We start from the raw sequence: 23565 nt of genomic DNA on the forward strand, positions 1-23565 counted from the left end.
TTGGAGAGACTAACGTACCCCAGACACAAGGCCAGGGAGTAGCACTGTTTTGACTTCCATTCCATGCCAACTACTTCATCATCTCTTTATATTTTAGTGTTTACTTGCTTCTACATCTCATTTAGCACTGGACAGGATAAGGCAAAGATGAGAAGGTGCAGAAAACTCCCCAGTGTGGCTCAGACACCAGATCCACAGAGAAACAACTTAAGACTATATCACCATCTTTGCCTCTACTCCTCATATCTCCTCCCTACTATTCAAACAAATTTGCCTCACTCTGAGCCTTAAACCAGTTTTTCAGAATTCTGGGTGCTGGTAAGGCAGCAAGATAATAATGATGTCCAGATCATAACAGAAGTTATTAAGAACAGTGTGATACCACAAAACTATGCATAACTGCCAACAGGAAAAATTAATTAAGAAGAATGTAAAGTGTCACTCAGTTACATCCAACTCTTTGCAACCCTATGGACTGTGGCCCACCAGGCTTCTCTGTACATGAAATTTTCCAGGCAAGAATACTGGAGTAGGTAGCCATTCCCTTCTCCAGGGGATATTCCCAGGACTAGCATTGAACCTGGGTCTCCTGCACTGCAAGCAGATTATTTACCAACTGAGCCAGCAGGGAAGCCCATCTTTAGAGTCTAAACATGAAGACTCCATTAATTTTCTTTGAAGACTCCAATTTTCTTTGGGATACTGAAGAAAATAGCATATTTGAAATGGATATTTTATCTGACAGACATTTAATATTTTAGGTGATATTTTCAAAATAACTATCATTAACTAGGTAGTTCACAGTGTACATCATGGCTTCACATAATAGAATACAGTAATTCATTTATACACAAATATGTAAAATAAATATTATAAAACAGAGAATATAAAAAGTAAAGCTTGTAAGTATCAAAATGAAAGTCTTTTTGTTTTTTGTTTTTGTTTTTTTTTACTTTATTTTACTTTACAATACTGTATTGGTTTTGCCATACATTGACATGAATCCGCCACGGGTGTACATGAGCTCCCAAACATGAACCCCCCTCCCACCTCCCACCCCACATCATTCCTCCGGATCATCCCCGTGCACCAGCCCCAAGCATCCTGCATCCTGCATCCTGCATCGAACATAGACGGGTGATTCATTTCTTACATGAGTATACATGTTTCAATGCCATTCTCCCAAATCATCCCACCCTCTCCCTCTCCCTCTGAGTCCAAAAGTCCGCTCTACACATCTGTGTCTCTTGTGCTATCTTGCATACAGGGTCATCAATATCATCTTTCTAAATTCCACATGTATGTGTTAGTCTACTGTATTGGTGTTTTTCTTTCTGGCTTACTTCACTCTGTATAATCGGCTCCAGTTTCATCCATTTCATTAGAACTGATTCAAATGTATTCTTTTTAATAGCTGAGTAATACTCCATTGTGTATATGTACCACACCTTTCTTATTCATTCATCTACTGATAGACATCTAGGTTGTTTCCATGTCCTGGCTATTATAAACAGCGCAGTGATGAACATTGGGGTACATGTGTCTCTTTCAATTCTGGTTTCCTCGGTATGTATGCCCAGCAGTGGGATTGCTGGGTCATAAGGCAGTTCTATTTGCAATTTTTTAAGGAATCTCCACACTGTTCTCCATAGTGGCTGTACTGGTTTGCATTCCCACCAACAATGTAAGAGGGTTCCCTTTTCTCCACACCCTCTCCAGCATTTATTGCTTGCAGACTTTTGGATTGCAGCCATTCTGACTGGTGGGAAATGGTACCTCATTGTGGTCTTGATTTGCATTTCTCTAATAATGAGTGACGTTGAGCATCTTTTCATGTGTTTGTTAGCCATCCGTATGTCTTCTTTGGAGAAATGTCTATTTAGTTCTTTGGCCCATCTTTTTGATTGGGTCATTTATTTTTCTGGAATTGAGCTGCATAAGTTGCTTGTATATTTCTGAGATTAGTTGTTTGTCAGTTGCTTCATTTGCTATTATTTTCTCCCATTCAGAAGGCTGTCTTTTCACTTTGCTTATAGTTTCCTTTGTTGTACAGAAGCTTTTAATTTTAATTAGATCCCATTTGTTTATTTTTGCTTTTATTTCCAGTATTCTGGGAGGTGGATCATAGAGGATCCTGCTGTGACTTATGTTAGAGAGTGTTTTGCCTATGTTCTCCTCTAGGAGTTTTATAGTTTTTGGTCTTACGTTTAGATCTTTAATCCACTTTGAGTTTATGTTTGTGTATGGTGTTAGAAAGTGATCTAGTTTCATTCTTTTACAAGTGGTTGACCAGTTTTCCCAGCACCACGTGTTAAAGAGATTGTCTTTACTCTACTGTATATTCTTGCCTCCTTTGTCAAAGATAAGGTGTCCATATGTATGTGGATTTATCTCTGGGCTTTCTATTTTGTTCCATTGATCTATATTTCTGTCTTTGTGCCAGTACCATCCTGTCTTGATGACTGTGGCTTTGTAGTAGAGCCTGAAGTCAGGCAGGTTGTTTCCTCCAGTTCCATTCTTCTTTCTCAAGATTGCTTTGGCTATTTGAGGTTTTCTGTATTTCCATACAAATCTTGAAATTATTTGTTCTAGCTCTGTGAAAAATACCGCTGGTACCTTGATAGGGATTGCACTGAATCTGTAGATTGCTTTGGGTAGTATACTCATTTTCACTATATTGATTCTTCTGATCCATGAACATGGTATATTTCTCCATCTATTAGTGTCCTCTTTGATTTCTTTCATCAGTGTTTTATAGTTTTCTATGTATAGGTCTTTAGTTTCTTTAGATAGATATATTCCTAAGTATTTTATTCTTTTCGTTGCAATGGTGAATGGAATTGTTTCCATAATTTCTTTTTCTACTTTCTCATTATTAGTGTATAGGAAGGCAAGGGACTTCTGTGTGTTGATTTTATATCCTGCAACTTTACTATATTCATTGATTCACTGTAGTAATTTTCTGGTGGAGTCTTTAGGGTTTTCTATGTAGAGGATCGTGTCATCTGCAAACAGTGAGAGTTTTACTTCTTCTATTCCAATTTGGATTCCTTTTATTTCTTTTTCTGCTCTGATTGCTGTGGCCAAAACTTCCAGAACTATGTTGAATAGTAGCGGTGAAAGTAGGCACCCTTGTCTTGTTCCTGACTATTGAAAGTCTTTTTGAACAAAGAACAGCCTTCGCACCCAAATTTTTGTTTTGAAATTTCATTCCTCACTATAAAGAATTCAGTGAAGGAAAAACTGACCAAAAGTATAGAGTAGGAAATGTATAAGATGAGTCTGGATATTTTGTCATAACAGATAGAAAGGAAATAATCAAAAACTCTGAAAAGGGGTACTAACCAAAAAGGCTCAGAAACCAACCCAAAGAGAGGCACCTACCAGTCAAATATAGAACAATGTAAGCATCAATAAAGATACTGCAGTAGACTAAGAGACATCATGCATTGTGCTTAGGCACTCAGTCGTGTCTGACTCTGTGACCCCCCTGGACTGTATAGCACTCCAGGCTTCTCTGTCCATGGGATTCTCCAGGCAAGAATACTGGAATTGTGTAGCCATTCCCTTCTCCAAGGGATCTTTGAAATCCAGGGATTAAACCCAGGCCTCCTGCACTGCAGGCATATTCTTTACCATCTGAGCTACCAGGGAAGCCCTGAAAGACATCAAATATATTTAAATCATGACTTCATCATGATTTTTAAAAATACTTGGTCACTACTAGAGAAATAAGTGTGGATGAAACTATGTAATACCTAGCTTTTGCCTCAAAATAATATGACAAAGGAAGCAGGTGAAGGTAAAAACAAAATAACATTGGCATGAGTTGGTAACTGTTGAAACTGAGTAATGGTACATGGATATACACTATGATACTCTATCTACTTTGATATATGTCTTAAATTTTCCAAAATAATCAGTTAAAAGAATTCCATTTTTACCTTAAAAGTACTTCCAAAATTTCTGAAGAAAAATCTACAGTAAAGAATGCTTGAAAGCAGAAAAAAAAAAAATAGCATGAATGACAAGAATTCTGGTTACGATGCTATAAGACATAAACCAGAGTTAAATATTTAAATAATCAGAAAGGCAAGGTTATTCAAACCATCAAAATAGGCAGATGCAGACTGAACAATGCAGTGACACTGAGCAGAATTCAAAATAATCAAAACTATATTTTAAAATATTCTTTCTGAAAATTCAGAATTTGTAAATCACTTTGTTACCTAATGGTTTAATGGCTGACTCCAACAAAACTAACATTCTAGTATGCTGCTGCTGCTGCTGCTAAGTTGCTTCAGTCGTGTCTGACTCTGTGCAACCCCATAGACGGCAGCCCACCAGGCTCCGCCATCCCTGGGATTCTCCAGGCAAGAACACTGGAGTGGGTTGCCATTTCCTTCTCCAATGCATGAAAGTAAAAAGTGAAAGTGAAGTCACTCAGTCATGTCGACTCCCAGCGACCCCATGGACTGCAGCCTACCAGGCTCCACCGTCCATGGGATTTTCTGGAGAAGAGTACTGGAGTGGGTTGCCATTGCCTTCTCCAAACATTCTAGTACAGTGAGTGCTAAGTAAAATTACAAAGCAGATGAAGTTTGCCTTCAGTTCTACCTACTACTTCTACTGCCTTCCATTTACCCTTTAAAGATATCCAGGATCTTCTTCCTCTTTTTTTAAAATTAATTAATTTTAATTGGAGGCTAATTACTTTACAAAATTATAGTGGTTTTGCCATACACTGACATGAATCAGCCATGGGTATACATGTGTCCCCCATCCTGAACCCCCTCCCACCTCCCTCCCCATCCCATCCCTCAGGGTTGTCCCAGTGCCCTGTTTCATGCATTATAAAAACCTTCTTTGAGAGAAGGATGTAATAAGCACATTCACACCAAACTGTAAATGACTCAAATGACTTACCACTGACTCCTGAGTGCCTATCTCACTCATACACTTAAGTAGCTAAGCAAGCATATATCTTACATTCATAAGAACCACAAGATTATCACTAAGACATAAGACAGTAGATTCACCTGAAAAAAGAAAATCAGGAAAAAATTGGGAAAATTTTATTTTACTATAAATTCACTTTTCTTGCACAATGCATAATGCATATTTTAACGATTACATATTAAACAATACAACACTGTGACAGAAGAGGCAGTTTTAATAAGAATATATTACAACTCACTTTTTATATAGCAAACAACTTAATGTAAGAAAAAAACCTGATGTACTAACTTTGATTTTGAAGAGCCGACACTTCTTCAATCCCCTAAGTAAAATCTAAATTAAAGTACTTAACATTCCTAAGCTAAGTGAAGTGAAGTGAAGTGAAGTCACTCAGTCATGTCCGACTCTTTGTGACCCCATGGACTATAGCCTATGAGGCTCCTCCGTCCATGGGATTTTCCAGGCAAGAGTGCTGGAATGGATTGCCATTTCCTTCTCCAGGAGACTTTCCCGACCCAGGAATCAAACCTGGGTCTCCCGCATTGCGGGCAGACGCTTTACCGCGGGAGCCATCAGGGAGCTTCCAGTAAATCAATCAGTGAAAGGTAAATATAATTTACTGATAAATGGCCAATATCTTCCTTCACTCTTTTATTGGTATTTTATTGGTAAAAGGGAATCAAATGTGACAACTTAGTTGTACTATGCATATTCTTACTATACAATCCAGTAATGCACTACTTGATATTTACCCAAGGAGTTGAAAACTTAAATCCACACTAAATCCTGTGCAGAGATGTTTACAGTAACTTTTCTGTAATTGCCCAAACTTGAAAGCAACCAAGATGTAGTTAAGTTGGTGAATGGACAGATAAACTGTGGTCTATTCAGACAGAGGAATATAATTAAGCACTAAAATAAAATGAGCTATCAAACCAAAAAAAAAAAGAAATCTAAATGGGTATTACTAAGTGAAAGAAGGCAATCTGAATAGGTTTTGTATGATCTCAACTTATATGATATTCTGGAAAAGGCAATATATGGAGACAGGAAAAAGGTCAGCAATTGAGGGGAGGGAGGGAAGAACAAGACAGAACAAGAGGATTGTACTAGTTGCTTTATTTTTTAAATGAAATACGTGAATACATATGAAATGTAATAAATGTAATATTTTGGAAAGTATTATTAACCACTGGTACTGGAGTTCCATTTAGGAAACTGTCTTCATTTAGAAGGTGAGGCCCTGAGAGTGAGGTGTTGAATGAGACTGCAGTACAAGGAGAGAACATTATCTCCAACTACTTTAATTAATAAACTTTTCTTTTTTTTATCCTGATGAAAATATCTATATAACTACCAGGAAAGCCATGTACATTCAAATGTTATAAAAGATGATCTGAGTCTTTCAGCAGCAGTGTCCCACTTATAGTGGGTGCTCAATAAATGCAGAATTCAGATTTCCCCGGTGGCACAGGGGTAAGAACCCACCTGCTAATGCAGGGAACATGGTTCAATTCCTGGTCTGGGAAGATTCCACATGCAGCAGAGCAACAAAGCCTGTGCACCACAACTACTGAAGCCTGCATGCTCTAGGGCTCTCAAGCAACAACTAATGAGCGCCTGTGCCACAACTACTGAAGCCCGCACACCTAGAGCCTACGCTCCACAGCAAGAGAAGCCACAGCAATGAGAAGCCCATGCACCACAACTAGAAAGTAGCTCCTGAACTCCGCAACTAGAGAAAGCCCACATGCAATAATGAAGACCCAGCACAGCCAAAAATACTCAGGTCTCCTGCACTGTAGGCAGATTCTTTACCATCTAAGCCACCAGGGAAGTCCCAAAAATAATAAATAAATTATGGCAGTGTATTGTTGTTATTGTTGTTGTTCAGTCACTAAGTCGCGTCTGACTATTTGTGATCCTATGAATGGCAGCACACCAGGTTTCCCTGTTCTTCACCCTCTCCCAGAGTTTGCTCAAACTCATGCCCATTGAGTTGCTATCTAACCATCTTATCCTCTGTTGCCCCGTTTTCCTCTTGACCTCAATCTTTCCCAGCATCAGGGTCTTTTTCAAAGAGTCAGCTCTTCGCATCAGGTGGTCAAAGTATTGGACTTCAGCTTCAGCATCACTCCTTCCAAAGAATATTCAGGGTTGATTTCCTTTAGGATTGACTGGTTTGATCTTGCTGTCCAAGGGACTCTCAAGAGTCTTCTCTAACACCACAGTTCAAAAGCATCAATTCTTCAGTGCTCAGCCTGCTTTATGGTCCAATTCTCACATCTATACATGACTACTGGAAAAACCATAGCTTTGACTATACAGACCTTCGTCAGCAAAGTTATATTTCTGTTTAATATGCTTTCTAGGTTTGTCATAGTTTTTCTTCCAAGGAGCAACCATCTTTTAATTTCATGGCTATATTCACTGACTACAGTGATTTTGAAGCCCACGAAAATAAAATCTATCACTGTTTCTACTTTTTCCCCATCTATTTGCCATGAAGTGATGGCACCAGATGCCATGATCTTAGTTTCTTGAATGTTGAGTTTTAAGCCAGCTTTAGCAGTGTGTACATGTCAAAAAGTTTTTCTAATAAATATTTAATTCATGAATGAATTAATTACTGAAAGAACACGTAATTTCATTTTCCTTGTTTTTTTGGTTTTTGTTAGTCTAGAAGTGAAATTTATATATGTATTGCTTTACAATTTTTTGTCATGCTTTTCTGAAGACACAAATATCACACTATTTTATCAAGTGTTTGATGGAGTGGGGAGCCTGTCAATCTGAATTGGAATATTTGGAGTAATGGAAATCTTATGGTATGAAACCTTTTGAAGAGTTAATGGACTTTTGCTTCAGGAAGGAAAATAAGCACTTGTCAACTTAGCTCGGATCAAGCATTTCAAGAGTAATGTTCACAGAATGTTTGGTGAGAAAAAAAAAAAAGGAAACAGAACAGAATAGTTCTTACAAAAACTATCTCCCTACAACAAGAAATAAACACAATAAATTAGACTATAAAGTAAGTTAGAGGTGTACATAAGATGCATGTAATGCAATTTTAGTCCTCAACACTGTCTCTTTGCTTTTCGTTAATAAAATAAGCTTGATATTGAAAGTACTGAGAGAAGATCATGCTACAGAAGTACCAAAATATGAAGGCATAGAATAAAAGGTAAATGAGGAATCTGAGATGTAAGTAGGGCAGGTGTCTTGGCCAATTTCACAGAGCTAATCAGGAGCAGGGCCAGAAGAAAGAATGCAACAGAACCAAGAATTCCACTCTTTCCTAGGATCCAAATAATCCAAATAATGTAATACTAGCAGGTCAGCTTTTAGACTTAACCTCAGGAATCTTGTGATTTTAGAAACAAGAATTTTAGTTTGGGACTTAACTGGCAGGCCAACAGTTAAGACTCTACACTTCCACTGCAGGGGGCACAGGCTCAATACCTGTTGGGAAGCTAAGATTCCACATGCTTCACAGTGCAGCCAGAAAGTTAAAAAAAAAAAAAAAAGATTTTACTTCGTTCAAAAAAATAAGTCTCCTGCATAATACTGCCTAAAATTTCTTGAATAGGAAACAGAGCCTTTAATTAACAAAGAAGAAAAGATTAAAAGGCCAGACCGAACACATTCATGTGAGTGTTCTTACATGCAAATGAAAAATGAAATCTCTTAATAGAGATAAATGACTAGAAATGTACTAGAAGCTGTGTACATGAAGGGTAAGAGTGAGTTCTCTGAAGAAGGAAAGGTTGTTAAAAGGTGACAATGCAGGGACTTCTCAATTTCACCCTACACTAAAATCTGTATAGAATACTGATTAGAAGTGTAAACTTGAGTAAGAATTTCACACAAATGATACCTAGACATATGACCAAGGCCAGTCATTTCCTGAGCCTCAGTCTTCTCATTGTTAAAGTAAGGACATCAATATCTATTTTAAATGGTTGTATGGGGATGAAAAGAGTTGGTACATGGAAAGAATCTGGCACAATGCCTGGCATACAATAAACAATTAATACATGTTTGTCATTAATATTAATTCGCATACCTCTTGAGCACATTGACTTATTGGGAGTAAATATGTTCAAGTCTCATTCATTAGTGTTCAGCAAAGACTATGTTTCAGCAGTGGTACTGTAGGCCTTTCAAATTAGATCATAGTGTATTTTGATTCCAATAAAAAAAATAGTCCCTCAAAGTAAACCTGGACTTCCCTGATGGCTCAGATGGTACAGAATCCGTCTGCCAACGCAGAAGACACAAGAGACATGGGTTAAATCCCTGGATTGGGAAGATCCCCTAGAGGAGGAAATGGCAAGCCATTCCAGTAGCAGCTGCAAAGAGTAGGACATGGCTGAGCGACTAACACATAGAAAGTAAGGCTGCCTTATTCCTCTTAAAAATTTGTTTCAGTATCCCTGGAGAAGGAAATGGCAACCCACTCCAGTATTCTTGCCTGGAGAATCCCATGGACAGAGGAGCCTGGCAGGCCACAATCCACAGAATCACAAGAGTCAGACACGACTTATTGACTAAACCATCACCATGAACCACGTGATGTAATGGATGTGTTAATTAATTGGATTGTGGTCATCATTTCACTATACTACATTACATACCTTTAGAAAACTCATACTGTACAACCTGTATGTATGTGTGCTAAGTCGCTTCAGTCATGTCACTGTTTGCAACCCTATGGACTATAGCCTACCAAGCTCCTCTGTCCATAGAATTCTCTAGGCAAGAATACTGGAGTGGGTTCTCATACCCTCCTCTGGGGGATGTTCCTGGCCCAGGGATTGAACCCATGTCTCTTTCGTCCCCTGCATTGCCAGGCAGGTTATTTACCACTAGCACCACCTGGGAAGCCCATGGTACAATCTAAATAAACACAATTTTTATTTGTCAATCATACTTCAATAAAGTTGAAAAAATACTTTTAGATTAAAACTTTCAATCACTAAAAAAAAAAATCTGTTTTATATTGCTAAATTCGACTTTTCTTATCTTTGCACTTCACCCAGATATACTTCTGTTTAACTTTTATGATTACAAAATAAAAAGCATACAAATGAATGCTTTAATTAAATGCCTTGGTTTGAGAGCAAATTCAATGTTAAGTCCCTATCAATAACTATTTTAGAGTTCTGTCTGCTGGTCAAATGTACCCATATTTGATGTGATATTGGTTAATAAAAAAATTCTTGAGTGGCAAAATCTCTATGAAGAGAAGACACAATTTACATTTTAAACACTTTTTAGCATAACAATCATAGGAATATTTCTAGATATCTGGACCAGCAACATCATATCTTGGGGAACTAGTTAGAAATGTACATTTCAGATCCCACCTAATGCTAATGAATCAGAAATTAAGAAGACCAAGACCAACAATTATGTTTTAATAAGCCTTCCAAGAGATTCTGATGCGTGCTGAAATTTGAAAATCACTAGTCTAAACTCTATAGTCAGTATGGCTGCATGCTTTAGATACCCCGAGCTGAAGATTCTTAACAGCTCAGAGGCTGCACTTGCAGATGATAGAGGACATAGAATTCTTTTTTTTTTCCCCCCCACTGGAGTATAATTGCTTTACAATGCTGTGTTAGTTTCTGCTGTACCACAAAGTGAATCAGCTATATGTATACATACATCTCCTCCCTCTTAAATCTCCCTCCCACTGCCCCCATCTCACTCCTCTAGAGAACCTAGAATTCTTGACCCATGCCTTGTGATTACAAGGGGAAGCTCCCTACTCCACCACCAATTACCAAAAGCCCATGAAGTATAAAAGGGAAGGATGTGGCAAAACTTTAAGTCTTAAAATCTCAGATCAAAATTAGACAGTGGAAAGTCTTGAATTTTAGTCCCTATAGGATATCCTTGGAAGCATCTTTCCAGGTGGCACAGTGGTAAAGAATCCGCCTACCAATGCAGCAGATGCAAAAGACATGAGTTCGATCCCTGGATCAGGAAGATCTCCCAGAATAGGAAATGGCAACCCACTCCAGTATTCTTTCCTGGAAAATCCCACGGACAGAGGAGCGTGGTGGGCTACAGTCCATGGGGTCGCAGAGTCAGATATGACTGAGCAATGAAACAGGCATGCCAGGTAGCCCTAACCAGGGTCAATCCAGCTACAATTAGAGTAAGGAATTCCTTTGTTTGCACCATGTCCTGCAGTGAAACTGAATAATATTGGCCAGTGAGAGCAACCACACAGTGGCCTGCAGGGGAGACTTGACTTGAAAGATCCTTTCAATATTTCAACTCCTTTTTAAGAGAAAAATCAAAATACTTTAAAGGCTTAAAGCATTTTGATGAATTTAGATTCTGGGCTTCTAAACTATCAGATTGGAAACTGTAGGCCTCAAAGTTATTTCAAAGGATTATCAGTCTGTAGGCACACTAGTGCTTCTCTGGTGGCTCAGTGGTAAAGAATCCACTTGCAATGCAGGAAACTTGGGTTTGATCCCTGAGTTGGAAAGAGCCCCTGGAGAAGGAAATGGCAACCCGCTCCAGTATTCCTGCCTGGGAAATCCCATGGAGAGAGGAGCCAAGTGGGCTACAGTCCATGAGGCCACAGAAGAGTTGGACACAACTTAGCGACTCAACACCAACCACAAGCACAGTAGGCACTGTAAGTAGACAATAAATAACAAAGCAGTCAACATCCATTCATCATTCAGCCTGTGCCAGAAACTTACATGTGTTCACTCACTCAAGCTTCCCAACAGCCCAATGTGGTGGGTACTTTAACGGAGACTTAGAAAGTAATTTACCCAAGGTCACATACCTAGCAGGTAATGCTATTGAGAGCAGTCTGATTAGAGAATAAATACTCTTAACACTACCCTTTGGGCTCAGAATGGACAAGCTATATCTGAGAAACTGAGTCGCTACACAAGAGAAATTTTTACATAGGGTACTAAGGAACAACAGAAGACAGGATGTATTCTAAGAGGCAGAAGAACCAGGCACAATAAGTTTGATCAAGTATCAAAGTCTTAATTTGACAAATTTTTACACATTCTGCATAAGTGTCATTCAATCTGCCCCAGCCTTGCTATCTGCAATCGTGTCTGTGGCCTTTGAGAGAGACGACTTTGGTGAAAGCTGAACAGTCAATTTATAAAATCTAGTAAAATTTAGTACTGCTAAGGATATCGCTAATGGAGAGTAATACTAAAAGCAAATGGATGAGGGCATTTTTCTTGGCTTCCCTTTCCCTTCCCTTCCTCCAACCTCAACCTACATGTAAAAGTAGTATATTAAGTATAGCCAGGCTTCTTGGGAACTAGAAACTGGAAAATCCAGAGCATAGATCCTGTGACTTCCCTGGAAGTCCAGTGGTTGAGATTCTGTGCTTTCACCGCAGGGAGTGCAGGTTTGATCCCTGGTTGGCGAACTAGGATCCCACATGTAGCACAGAGCAGCAGAAAAATAATAATAAAAGAGCATAGATCCTTCTTGCTGTCTCTCAGGAACTGCCTACCCACTAATCTTTTTTTTTTTTCCTGCCATGGCTGAGTACACTGATTTTGATATCTATTATAAAATAGAGCTTGAACCTCAATTCTAACCCTTACTATCTAAAAGACCATAGACAAACAGTTTAACCTCTTCAGGCTTCTGTTCTTTTACTTATCAAATGGAATAATAATTAGTACTTATTTCAAATGTAATGATATGTTACCCTGTAGACAGAATAAGGATGTACTCATTGTACCAGCAAAGCAGGGTTGTCAAGATGAAATGATAAAACATTTTAATGGGTATGAAAAAGCATCAAAATAGTCATTAAAGAAGTAATTTTTGCAACTAATTGTTATTATTTGAAATTATATTTGGTATATGCTCACACTAGAGAAGTGAAGACAAAGTACCATGATCTTTTCAGTGCTTATTGCAAGTATAAGTCTCAATATGGGCTGTGTTCATAAGCATGAATATGAGGGTCAAAACAGACAGAATGTGCTTGAAGCAATGCGTGCCCAGAGTGAGCTCTCAGTAAATACCGTTATCATAACCTGCATACTAGCTTTCACTCATACCGCCTGCAGCCTCATAACTTTGACTCATAAAGCCACCTTTAACCTTCCTCTACAAAACTTTTCAACTCAGGTCCACCATAACTGAACACAACATTCTATGTCTTTTAGTTCAAATTCTCAAGGGGAAAAAAAAAAAGTGGATTGGACCCAAGCAATCCAGGCTGAAGTGGAGGTTGGTGGAGCAGAGTTGAATTATAGTTATAGACCTCCTAAGCCTCTTCCTTTTATTTTTTTCAACACAGGCTATAATTATAGTCTGAGAAGTCAGTTTTTGCTAGTTTCTGCTGTGGTTAGGAAGCAACCCTCAAATCTTGTTGTTTACAAGAATGATGGTTTATCTCTGGCTAACATCACATCATAAACTGGCTGCAGATTTGACTGTGGTTCTGTCCCACACATGGTTCTAGGAGCCAAGCAGAAGGAACAGCCCCATCCGTGATGAACACTTCTTGTGAAAAAAGAACGACTGACAGGAAATAACGTTTCTCCTTAGATAATATATATCTACCAGTCATGTTCACGTTAGCTGAAGAAGAGCACAGGGGCAAGCCAGGGCTGAGAAAGCTAATCCTCCTACAGGAAAAGCTGTGAATAGTTGAGAAAAATAATACAACCTAGCAATATGGAGGATCAAGTCCTTTAAAATATTATCTGTGAAAATCTTGTGAAAACAGTAATATTTAAGTACAAAACTTATTAAGTAACATGCATTTTGGGGAACTGCCACTTTAAAATATTACACTGAGTTCTCTCAAGCCACTGGACAATCCAAAGAAGTTTCTAGTCAGCATGATGGGATAGATACTCATGCTTTTCACACATAAACCAGTTAATATCAAAGTGTTTGAGAGACAACAAAGCTATAAACATATGCATGATGCTAAATTTTAATAGACTGTACATACCTTTCCATACATGATGTATACATACCTCCTTAAGAGAGCCATTTTTAATTTTTTTAATAAATGAAGAAATTTCATGAACTATTTCCTGGAGCATTAACTTTAAGTACTTGAAGCTTATTAGGATTTTTGGCTTCATTAAAATGTGAATTTAGGAGATTATTATGGTTAAATTAGTTTTAAACACTATGGGGAGCATCAATACTTAGGTGTCATAAAAATTTAGTAATCATATGTCATATACTTCCAAAACAGTCCAAGGATACTGTAGATGATACTACATAATGAAACTATTCTTTTCCAAGTTGACCAATTATTTCATGCTATATGAATAAACATGTTGACTCTAAATTTAAACTTTCAAGGAAGAGTTCAATTACTGTCTTCTCTATAGAAATCAAAGTTTTTCATTATTCTCCCTACTCTGTCTGTCTCTGACTTGTACAGTCAGCTGCTCCTTGGGTCAAGGGGCCATTATGGCTCTAACTTCTAAGAGACCTACAGCAAATCCAGGGTAGGAGTCACACAAAGTAGTGACTGAAGTTTTATAGAGACAAATCAGTATTTTTATCCTACTTCAGTCAAGTATTTATTTGATAATGAAAGTAAATGAAGCTATCTCTCTGAGAAGTCATATTGTTTTATTTTCTACACATCTTTATTCTTCAGTTAAAGCAAATGATGTAAGATATGAAAAGATTATTTTATGCTAAAATTTTATTACAAGCATTAACTTTTTTGAGTATTATGGATATTCCTTAAAGGCAAGGCAATTTTATCTATCAGGCACTATAACTACAGTGCTTAAGGCCTAAGTTTGTGTGAATGTGTGTGTACTCAGTTGCATCCAACTCTTTGTGACCCCATGCACTGTAGCTCACCAGGCTCCTTTGTCCACTGCATTCTCCCAGCTAGAATGCTGGAATGGGCTGTCATTTCCTCCTTCAGGGGATCTTTCCAACCCAGGGATTGAACTCGCATCTCCTGAGTCCCCTGCATCGCAAGCGGATTATTTTACCGCTGAGCCATTGGGGAAGCCCCAGGCCTAAGTTTACTTAACAAAAAACTTTTTTTTAAACTTTCTTACCCCAAACTTTCTTTTCTCAGCCCCTTCAAACACACACACACATACACACACAGAGCCAGTTTTAAAAACAAAAAATCCAATTATCTAAAGCAAAAAAGTATAATAATTATAATCAGGGATTTTTTTCTTAAGGTCAGAATCATCTAATACATACTGTGACCTTAAAAACGTCATTAGTATACAACAAAAGAATGTTTAATTTTAATAAATGTAAATTTCTTGGTAAATCTTCCAAGAATAAAATACTGCAAAATGCAATCTAAGTCACGTAATGAATCAATTACTAAATAGTTGACACTGAAAAAAAAAAAAAAAAAAAAAAAAAAAAAAAAAAAAAAAAAAAAAAAAAAAAAAAAAAAAAAAAAAAAAAAAAAAAAAAAAAAAAAAAAAAAAAAAAAAAAAAAAAAAAAAAAAAAAAAAAAAAAAAAAAAAAAAAAAAAAAAAAAAAAAAAAAAAAAAAAAAAAAAAAAAAAAAAAAAAAAAAAAAAAAAAAAAAAAAAAAAAAAAAAAAAAAAAAAAAAAAAAAAAAAAAAAAAAAAAAAAAAAAAAAAAAAAAAAAAAAAAAAAAAAAAAAATGCAATCTAAGTCACGTAATGAATCAATTACTAAATAGGTTGACAGCTGCATTCATGTTAAAAGCCACGGAACATCTCCCCAAACCTATGGCTTTGCTTTTGGATAACACATCTAAACTCTATCTCTCTCCCACCAGAAATAAAACAGCTGAACCCATCCTCTATTTCTAGTTTGTGACTGTGAAGCCACGACTTCTGCATTAACAAATCTAGTCTTCAGTTCTCTACAGCATGGTGGGTAAGGGGTAGCATGGAAATAGCCGTAGAGAAGTGGGATTGCTGGATTAAATAATAGGTCTATTTTTAATTTTTTGAGCAACTCCCCTAATAGTTGTATGCATCTACAGTCCCACCAACAGTGCATTATAATTTTAATACACAGTATGTTTAGAAGATAAATGAGTTCTGAGGATGTACTATACAACATGACTACAGCTTTTAAAAATATATAGTTATGTTAAATATGACCTCTTCCCATTATCATTTAACAATCTGTATTTAACTTAATTTTTTCCTTATATCATCTGATTCATATACATTACTTTCCCCTTGAATTCCCCCCTAATTTGCCTCATATCTAATCTCCTTTCTATGATGGAAGAGAAAAACAAGGTAACTTTTTTATTCTTAAAATCCTATCTTTTCTAACCATCAAATGTTATCTCTGGTTTCTCTAGCACAGTATATTAAATTCATTTTTGGTGCTTTGAATATCAAAGACATTAGTTCCTTTTCATGAAATGACATCTTAACAAAACCATTTTCTTTCAAGCTTGCAACATATTATTTCCTTCCTGGGAGTGACTGCCCATCATCTTTAAAGCAACCATATTATTCAAATATTGTTTACTTTGGTAAATTAAATGTCTTTAAATTAAACTCTGTTTTTTGTTTTATACACCAGAAAGTGATTCCTGTGCTTTCATTAAACAAGGATAGATAGGCATTTCAATATACAGTAGTGGATTTCTAAAGTCTATGTTTTATACAAAAAAAAGTTAAATTTCCTTTGAAAACTGAGACTAGGAGTAGTTAACTTTTCCTAAGAAAAATTAATATTTTATTTCTAACTTAGACTTTGAAGATCATTGTGTATCAGGCTCTTGTATGGTTTCCCTTAGCACACAGGCTCAAAATGTTAGTTTTTCTATAAAAGTTATAAATATTTTTATTATAAATTTATGAATGTTGAAAATATAATTGTATGAACATTGAGCATCATGTTGAAGAGCCTTCTAATACATACAAAGTACCACAGAAAGTTGAGCTGCAAAGAAGTTTCCTGACTTGTATCTCCAGAGAAATGACACCCCGTAAGTAAAATGTCCATCTCCTGAACCTGGTGATATGAATGTTTGCCCTCCCATGTCTTTTCTCCCAGAACAATAAGAATAATGCTATTCTCCATCTACAAAGAAAATGTAGCACAAAACTTACATAGCTTTTCCTAACTGGTGATAGGCCTTTTCATTTGCCCATTCCTGAGCTCTCTAATGTGGTAGCCATTATACAACTGTGGCTATTGAACACTTGCAATCAGGCTAGTCTAAGTCAAAATATGCTGTTAGCACACTGATTTCAAAGAATCAGCATGAAAAACAGATTCAAAGGATACTGTTTACATGTTAAAATGTTAATGTTGGATATATTAGGTTAGATAATTATTATAATTTCACTTGGGTTCTCTTTAAACTTTTTTTTAATGCGACTACTGCTGCTGCTGCTGTTGCTGCTGCTGCTGCTGCTGCTGCGTCGCCCCAGTCGTGTCCGACTCTGTGCGACCCCATAGACGGCAGCCCACCAGGCTCCCCCGTCCCTGGGATTCCCCAGGTAAGAACACTGGAGTGGGCTGCCATTTTCTTCTCCAATGCATGAAAGTGAAAAGTGAAAGTGAAGTCACTGAGTCATGTCCAACTCTCAGCGACCCCATGGACTGCAGCCCACCAGGCTTCCCCATCCATGGGATTTTCCAGGCAAGAGTACTGGAGTGGGGTGCCATTGCCTAGAAAATTTAAAATTATGTTTGTGGCTTACACTGTATTTCTATTGAACAGTACTGGTCTGCTCTCTCTCCCCTGGATCCTAAATGGTACATAATTATAGGTATAAAGAATGTGACTTAAGTTAGGGGTATCACATGTTACAATGACAGAAAATAAAATGAACAGGCAAACAAAAGGACTAAATATGTGATGTCAAAATCTATAACTGGCTGTTGACTAGACATACCATGGCAATTGTTTCCCAATATATACAAAGATCGAATCACAACATTGTGTATCTGAAACTAATATAATGTTATATGCCAACTATAACTTAATTTAAAAATCTATAACTAAAAGAATTGATCATTTATACTTCTAAGGAATCTGAGAAGTATCAATCAGTCTAACTGTAAGAAGAGCAGCAAGAAGTCAGTCCTGCCAACTCAGATCCTATCGGTCTGATCATTTGGGAGAATCCTGGTACCTGCAGTGCCTGAACGCTCATATGCTTATATCAATACATGTAAAGGATGATGATGACAATAACTATCGCTTACTGAACACTTGATTTACATCAGTCATGTAAAAAATATTTCTCATGTAATCTTTATACTAATCCTAAAGGTATATTAGGGGATAAACTAACTGCTGAAACAAACATCCTCCAAGTGTCAGCGACTTACTAAAATAAATGTTATTTCTTGCTTACATCTCATGGGGTGGCAAAGGAGTGGCAGCAAACTCGGTTCCAAGCTTCTTCTGTCTTAAAGTTCTTGTTTCTCTTTGGTCTTTAGGGTCCTTTCCAATCAGTGGATGAAGAAAATGTAAGAAGAGCACACTTGGGGGATTTTTATAGGTCAAGCAGGAAGTCGTGCATTTTATTTCCAACCAGCATTCCACTGCAAGAATTCAGGCCTGGACATACCAGTCTGCAAGAGAGGCCGAAAGTATTTACTGTGCCCAAGAATAAAAGTAAAACATTAGCAGGCTCTGCAGCAGGTACACATTATTATCTCTGTTTTACAGATGAGGTAACTCAGTCTCAGAAACGTTCAAATAAATTCCCTAAAGTCACAGATCTAGGAAAAATTCAACCGCAGGCCTGTAGGACCACAAAGCCCATGTTCTTTCTAGGTAACACTGGAGAACTCACCGGGAACTGTCACCATCTCAGTATACTTACTTCAGTGGGAGGATTTAAGCAAATGGTCAGGAGCTGACAGAGGACTGAACTGTCTATCCTCTCTTACCATTACGAGAGGGCAACATTGAGAAAACCTGTTTAGACAGTCAAGACTTCACTTTGCATCATTAAAGAATACATCTATATGACAAGAATCCTCAACAAACGAAAAACATAGAACCAATGAGGTGGATTATTTTACTGACAAAATACCATAGCCAAATACATAAATACCTGTGATATCCCATAATGATTACAGTCTGACAGGATGAGTATGAGAAGACCAAAGACTATTTGCATTTTGAAGGCTAGAAAAATCTCCTATTTATCCAGAATCCAAAACCACTCAGAACACCTGAATGATCAGATTTATTTTGCAGTGCTATTGAATAATTATTCTTGCTTGCATTTGTGAGTCTAAGCTACCCCAAGATTTTGAAGTTTCTTCTGAATTATCAAAGAGATTTTATTATACTGCATGCATGCTAAGTCACTTCAGTCGTGTCCGACTCTTTGATACTCTCTGAACTGTAGCCAACCAGGCTCCTCTGTCCATGGGATTCTCCAGGCAAGAATACTGGAGTAGGTTGCCATGCCCTCCTCCAGGGGATTTTCCCAACCCAGGGAAAGAACCCACGTCTCCTGTGTCTCCTGCATTGTAGACGGATTCTTTACCGCTGAGCCACCAGGGAAGCCCTTTATTATATTAATCTTATCATTATTATAAAATAATTCATTTGAGGTTGATAATTTATGTAGACTATTTGTAGTAAATCATCCACATTGTTCAAATATTCAGAAACGTTCCATTCCTTCCTATTTCTGAATGAACAAAAACTGACTGCATTTAGGGAAAAGACAGAACATGAAGTGATTAAGAGGAAAGGGGATTATTTTTTTCATAGGCAGATGACTAGTGAGCTGGCTATGAAGTGCAGATAAAATTACAAGCTTTATACAGATAGCAGTACCAATAATTTGGCTATAAATGAGATAGAAATCAAAACACATCAAAAGATTACAGACAAAAAGTGTTAGAACTACATAAGAAACCATGAGGTTCAAAGATTTGAAACTTGAAGTTTATATGAAAGATCATATTGGGATCTAAATTACTCATACATATGATCAAATTTCTTTTAGTGGCCATTGAATTATGCAATTGGTTTGGGTGGAAAAGTCTAGAAGCAAACAGATAGGAAAGTTATTTAAAAGGATAGCAACTGGATGTTTCTGAGATAATATAATTTGTTTTATTTTTCAGTTCATTTGTCATTCTCAGAAGGTTACTTATCTAACCTTCACCCTCCTTGGGACAATCTTTCACTGTTCTCACAACATACAATATATTCTAAGATTAATGTGATTTTACCATGTTTCTACAAGTCTGGAGCAAAAAAAAAAAAGATTACACATCTTAACTTACTTATGCAGACATGACTTGAGTTAAACCTTTTTCTCTTTCTGGGTGAATGGCATTTACAGATAAGCAATTTTCCCCTGTGCTTTGCTTAGTACCATGTAAGTTTTATTGCATCAGAGTTTTATTCTATTCCTTACTTCCTTATTCAGAGGTTATCCTCAAAGCCAAAGCTGTCTCAGCTTGAAAAGTGATGCAGGACTGCACAAGACCATTGGAAGTTGTGTGCTTAATACTGTGTCAAGCAGCATGCAGCACACTTTCAGATATCCTCATAGTCATCCTGTGAATCCAGTCATCTGATCTGTCAACTGGAACCTTATCTTCTCTTTGAGAAAGGCTCCCACGAGAAATTCCAAAGCTGTACAAGTCTTCTCTGAATTCTCCTCTATTATTCACTATTATCAGTCAAATCTTAGTTTTAGGATAATATAAAACTCAGCCAACCTACTTATACACTAAAAAAGGCAAGGGAAATCTTATGATAAGGACACAGGAATATTTTATAGAGCTCCAGGGTGTAAATAAAGACAGGTCTAAGAAAAATTCTATAAACATACACTGGAACTTCATTTGGAGTCTTAATCTCATCTCTGTTCCTCTCTGAATGCTTTTATTTCCTCTCTCTTTTCCTTCCTTTTCTCTATCCACTGACACATTGACATTGTCTGCTTCTCTACTAGAAACTGCATATGAAAAATGGCAAATCTCTCTCTCTCAAGTACATATATGTCGTGGTTCACCATCTGAGTGGCTGAATTTTTAAAATTTGATGTAAATATAGATTTCTATGAATTAAAAAAAAAAAACCTCTAACCAGCCCAGCATGAAACAAGTTCCTATTCTGGGTCTAATCAAATACAAAGTTAAGAGGTGTGCTATTCAAGATGGTTGCTAGAGGCTCAGCATTGACTCTAGAGAACTAGGTCCCTGTGAGCTGAACTTGCCTATTCTGGGTCTAATCAAGTTGTATAAAGTACAAACTCAAGAGATGTGTTATTCAAGATGGTTGCTAGAGGCTCAGCACTGACTCTAAAGGAGAAGCACGTCATTGTGAGCTGAACTAATATACATACTGTATCATCCTCATTCATTTTCCCAGTTCTGACTGAAAATCTTTATTAGCTTTGGTTCATCCTCCTCTTTTATTTACTGTATAGTTCTTTTGCCATGAACTATTCTTCTTTCAAAATTACTCCTTTATCTATCCCAACTCCATTCCTACTAACTTTATCATTTTCCAAAATGACAGTTCAAAAAAAAGGATATTTATTGTAAAATTTGGGCTTCCCTGATAGCTCAGTTGGTCAAGAATCCGCCTGCAATGCAGGAGACCCCAGTTCAATTATTGGGTAGGGAAGATCTCCTGGAGAAGGGATAGGTTACCCACTCCAGTATTCTTGGGCTTCCCTGGTGGCTCAGCTGGTAAAGAATCTGCCTGCAATGTGGGAGACCTGGGTTCCATCCCTAGGCTGGGAAGATCCCCTGGAGGAGGGAAAGGCTACTCACTCCAGTATTCTGGCCTCGAAAATTCCATGGACTACTATACATGGGATCACAAATAGCAGCAAGTCCTGTCTGACTCTTTGTGACTTCACAGACTATAGCCTGTTAGGCTCCTCTGTCCATGGAATTCTCCAGGCAAGAGTACTGAAGTGGGTTGCCATTCCCTTCTCCAGGGGATTTCAGACTGGCCTTCTTATAAGAAGAGAAATACCAGGGATCCTTGTGCACATAAGAAAGGTCACGTGAGGTCATGGTGAGAAGCTTGTCTACAAACCAAGGAGACACCAAACCTTCATCTTGGATTTCTTAGCTTTCCAGAGAAAATAAATTTCTAAGCCACCCACTCCATGGTATTTTATTATGGCAGCTATGAATGATCCAAGGTTTACCTCTGTAAAATTATTCATTTTTCTTTCATTTTTTTCTGGTAACAGCTCACTAAACATTAAGACTATTAGCTTTTTATACAAATATTTTTTCCCAATTTATTTGCCCCTCACCTTTATGTTTTGTTTCACATACTGACATTCTTTTAGTGTAATCAAATTTTTCAGACCTTTCCTTATGGTTGCTGCATTTGAAATCATGCCTAGAAAGTCCTTCTCATTCTTATATTTATATTTACCCACTCTCTCTTCTCTTTTTTTGTCTCATCTGAATTTTATTTTTAGTGCATGTTAAGATACAGATCAATACTTTTTTCACATAGCCAACCAATTATCCCTGTACCATTTTCCCAGGTATTTGAAACTTACTTTTATCATGCCCTAAATATTTATACGCACTTAAAACTCCTATTGCTTTTTACCTATGATGTTCATTCATTCAATGGTTCGCCTTGAAGATTATATTTTTCCACATTTATCATTAAACAAAAAGAATTCTCCACAAGATTCAAGAAACATTATTTTTGGTGACAAATTATTTAAAAACATAGAAAGGTTTTTAAAATTAAAATACTAACATATAATTGCTTTTATCTAACAATAAACATCAAAATAAATATATACAAAACTATCCATGAACCAATGAAGCGGCTGCGGGTACTGTCTGATTTAGTTGAATCATCTTACTCATCAAAAATAATAATGATAGAGAAGAAACTACCTGAGGATTGTCGGTTGGCTTTTTCAGGCTCCTTTCAAGAGAATAGTTGTCTTTAAAAAAAAATTATAAAAAAAAAATATTTTTCCTCTGGGACAGAAGGGCTATTTTTATACATCATTACTTATTGGTAGGAAGAAAATCTACTTAATGTGGGTTAAAGATTGTGATATTTTTCGAGCAAAGGGTAAAGATAAGAACTAAGTAGTGTAAGGTTTTGCCATGTCGATGTTGCATGTGCTTTGATACCACTTGAGTTTGTCTTGTCCTTATTCAAGGCCAGAACCATTCCAGGAATTTTAGAGAAAATTCGAGAGATTTGAAAAGCATGCCAAAGCTTTAGCTATTATCATTATCCATTATTTCCTGCTTTCCATACGGCAATTACTTTATGGTCACATTGCAAACGTGGAATGTATTACCAACACGGCTTTAGAGGCGATGAAACTGAGATTCTAGGAATCATAAACTTCCATGATCAAACTGGTCAAGTTCAATCCAACACAAAATTCTGGCGCTCTACGGTGTCGTGGGGTCCACTGCGCAAGTGGAATAGTAAAGTTAGACAAAAGTAAAGACAAAATTGGGACAATCGGAGACCCACGGCAGATTAAGAATAAAAAGAGCCGTTCCGGCCTCTGAGGAAACTTCCGAGGGATGCACGGCGCGTAGCCGGCCGAGGCAGACGGGCGGCGTAGAAAGGGGAGCTCACTGAGAGGGTGGTCGCATAGAAACCTCCGTCAGGTTTTCCAAGGCCACAAGGTAAGCAAGT

Source organism: Capra hircus, chromosome 9, assembly GCF_001704415.2.
Source record: "Capra hircus breed San Clemente chromosome 9, ASM170441v1, whole genome shotgun sequence".
NCBI lineage: Eukaryota > Metazoa > Chordata > Mammalia > Artiodactyla > Bovidae > Capra > Capra hircus.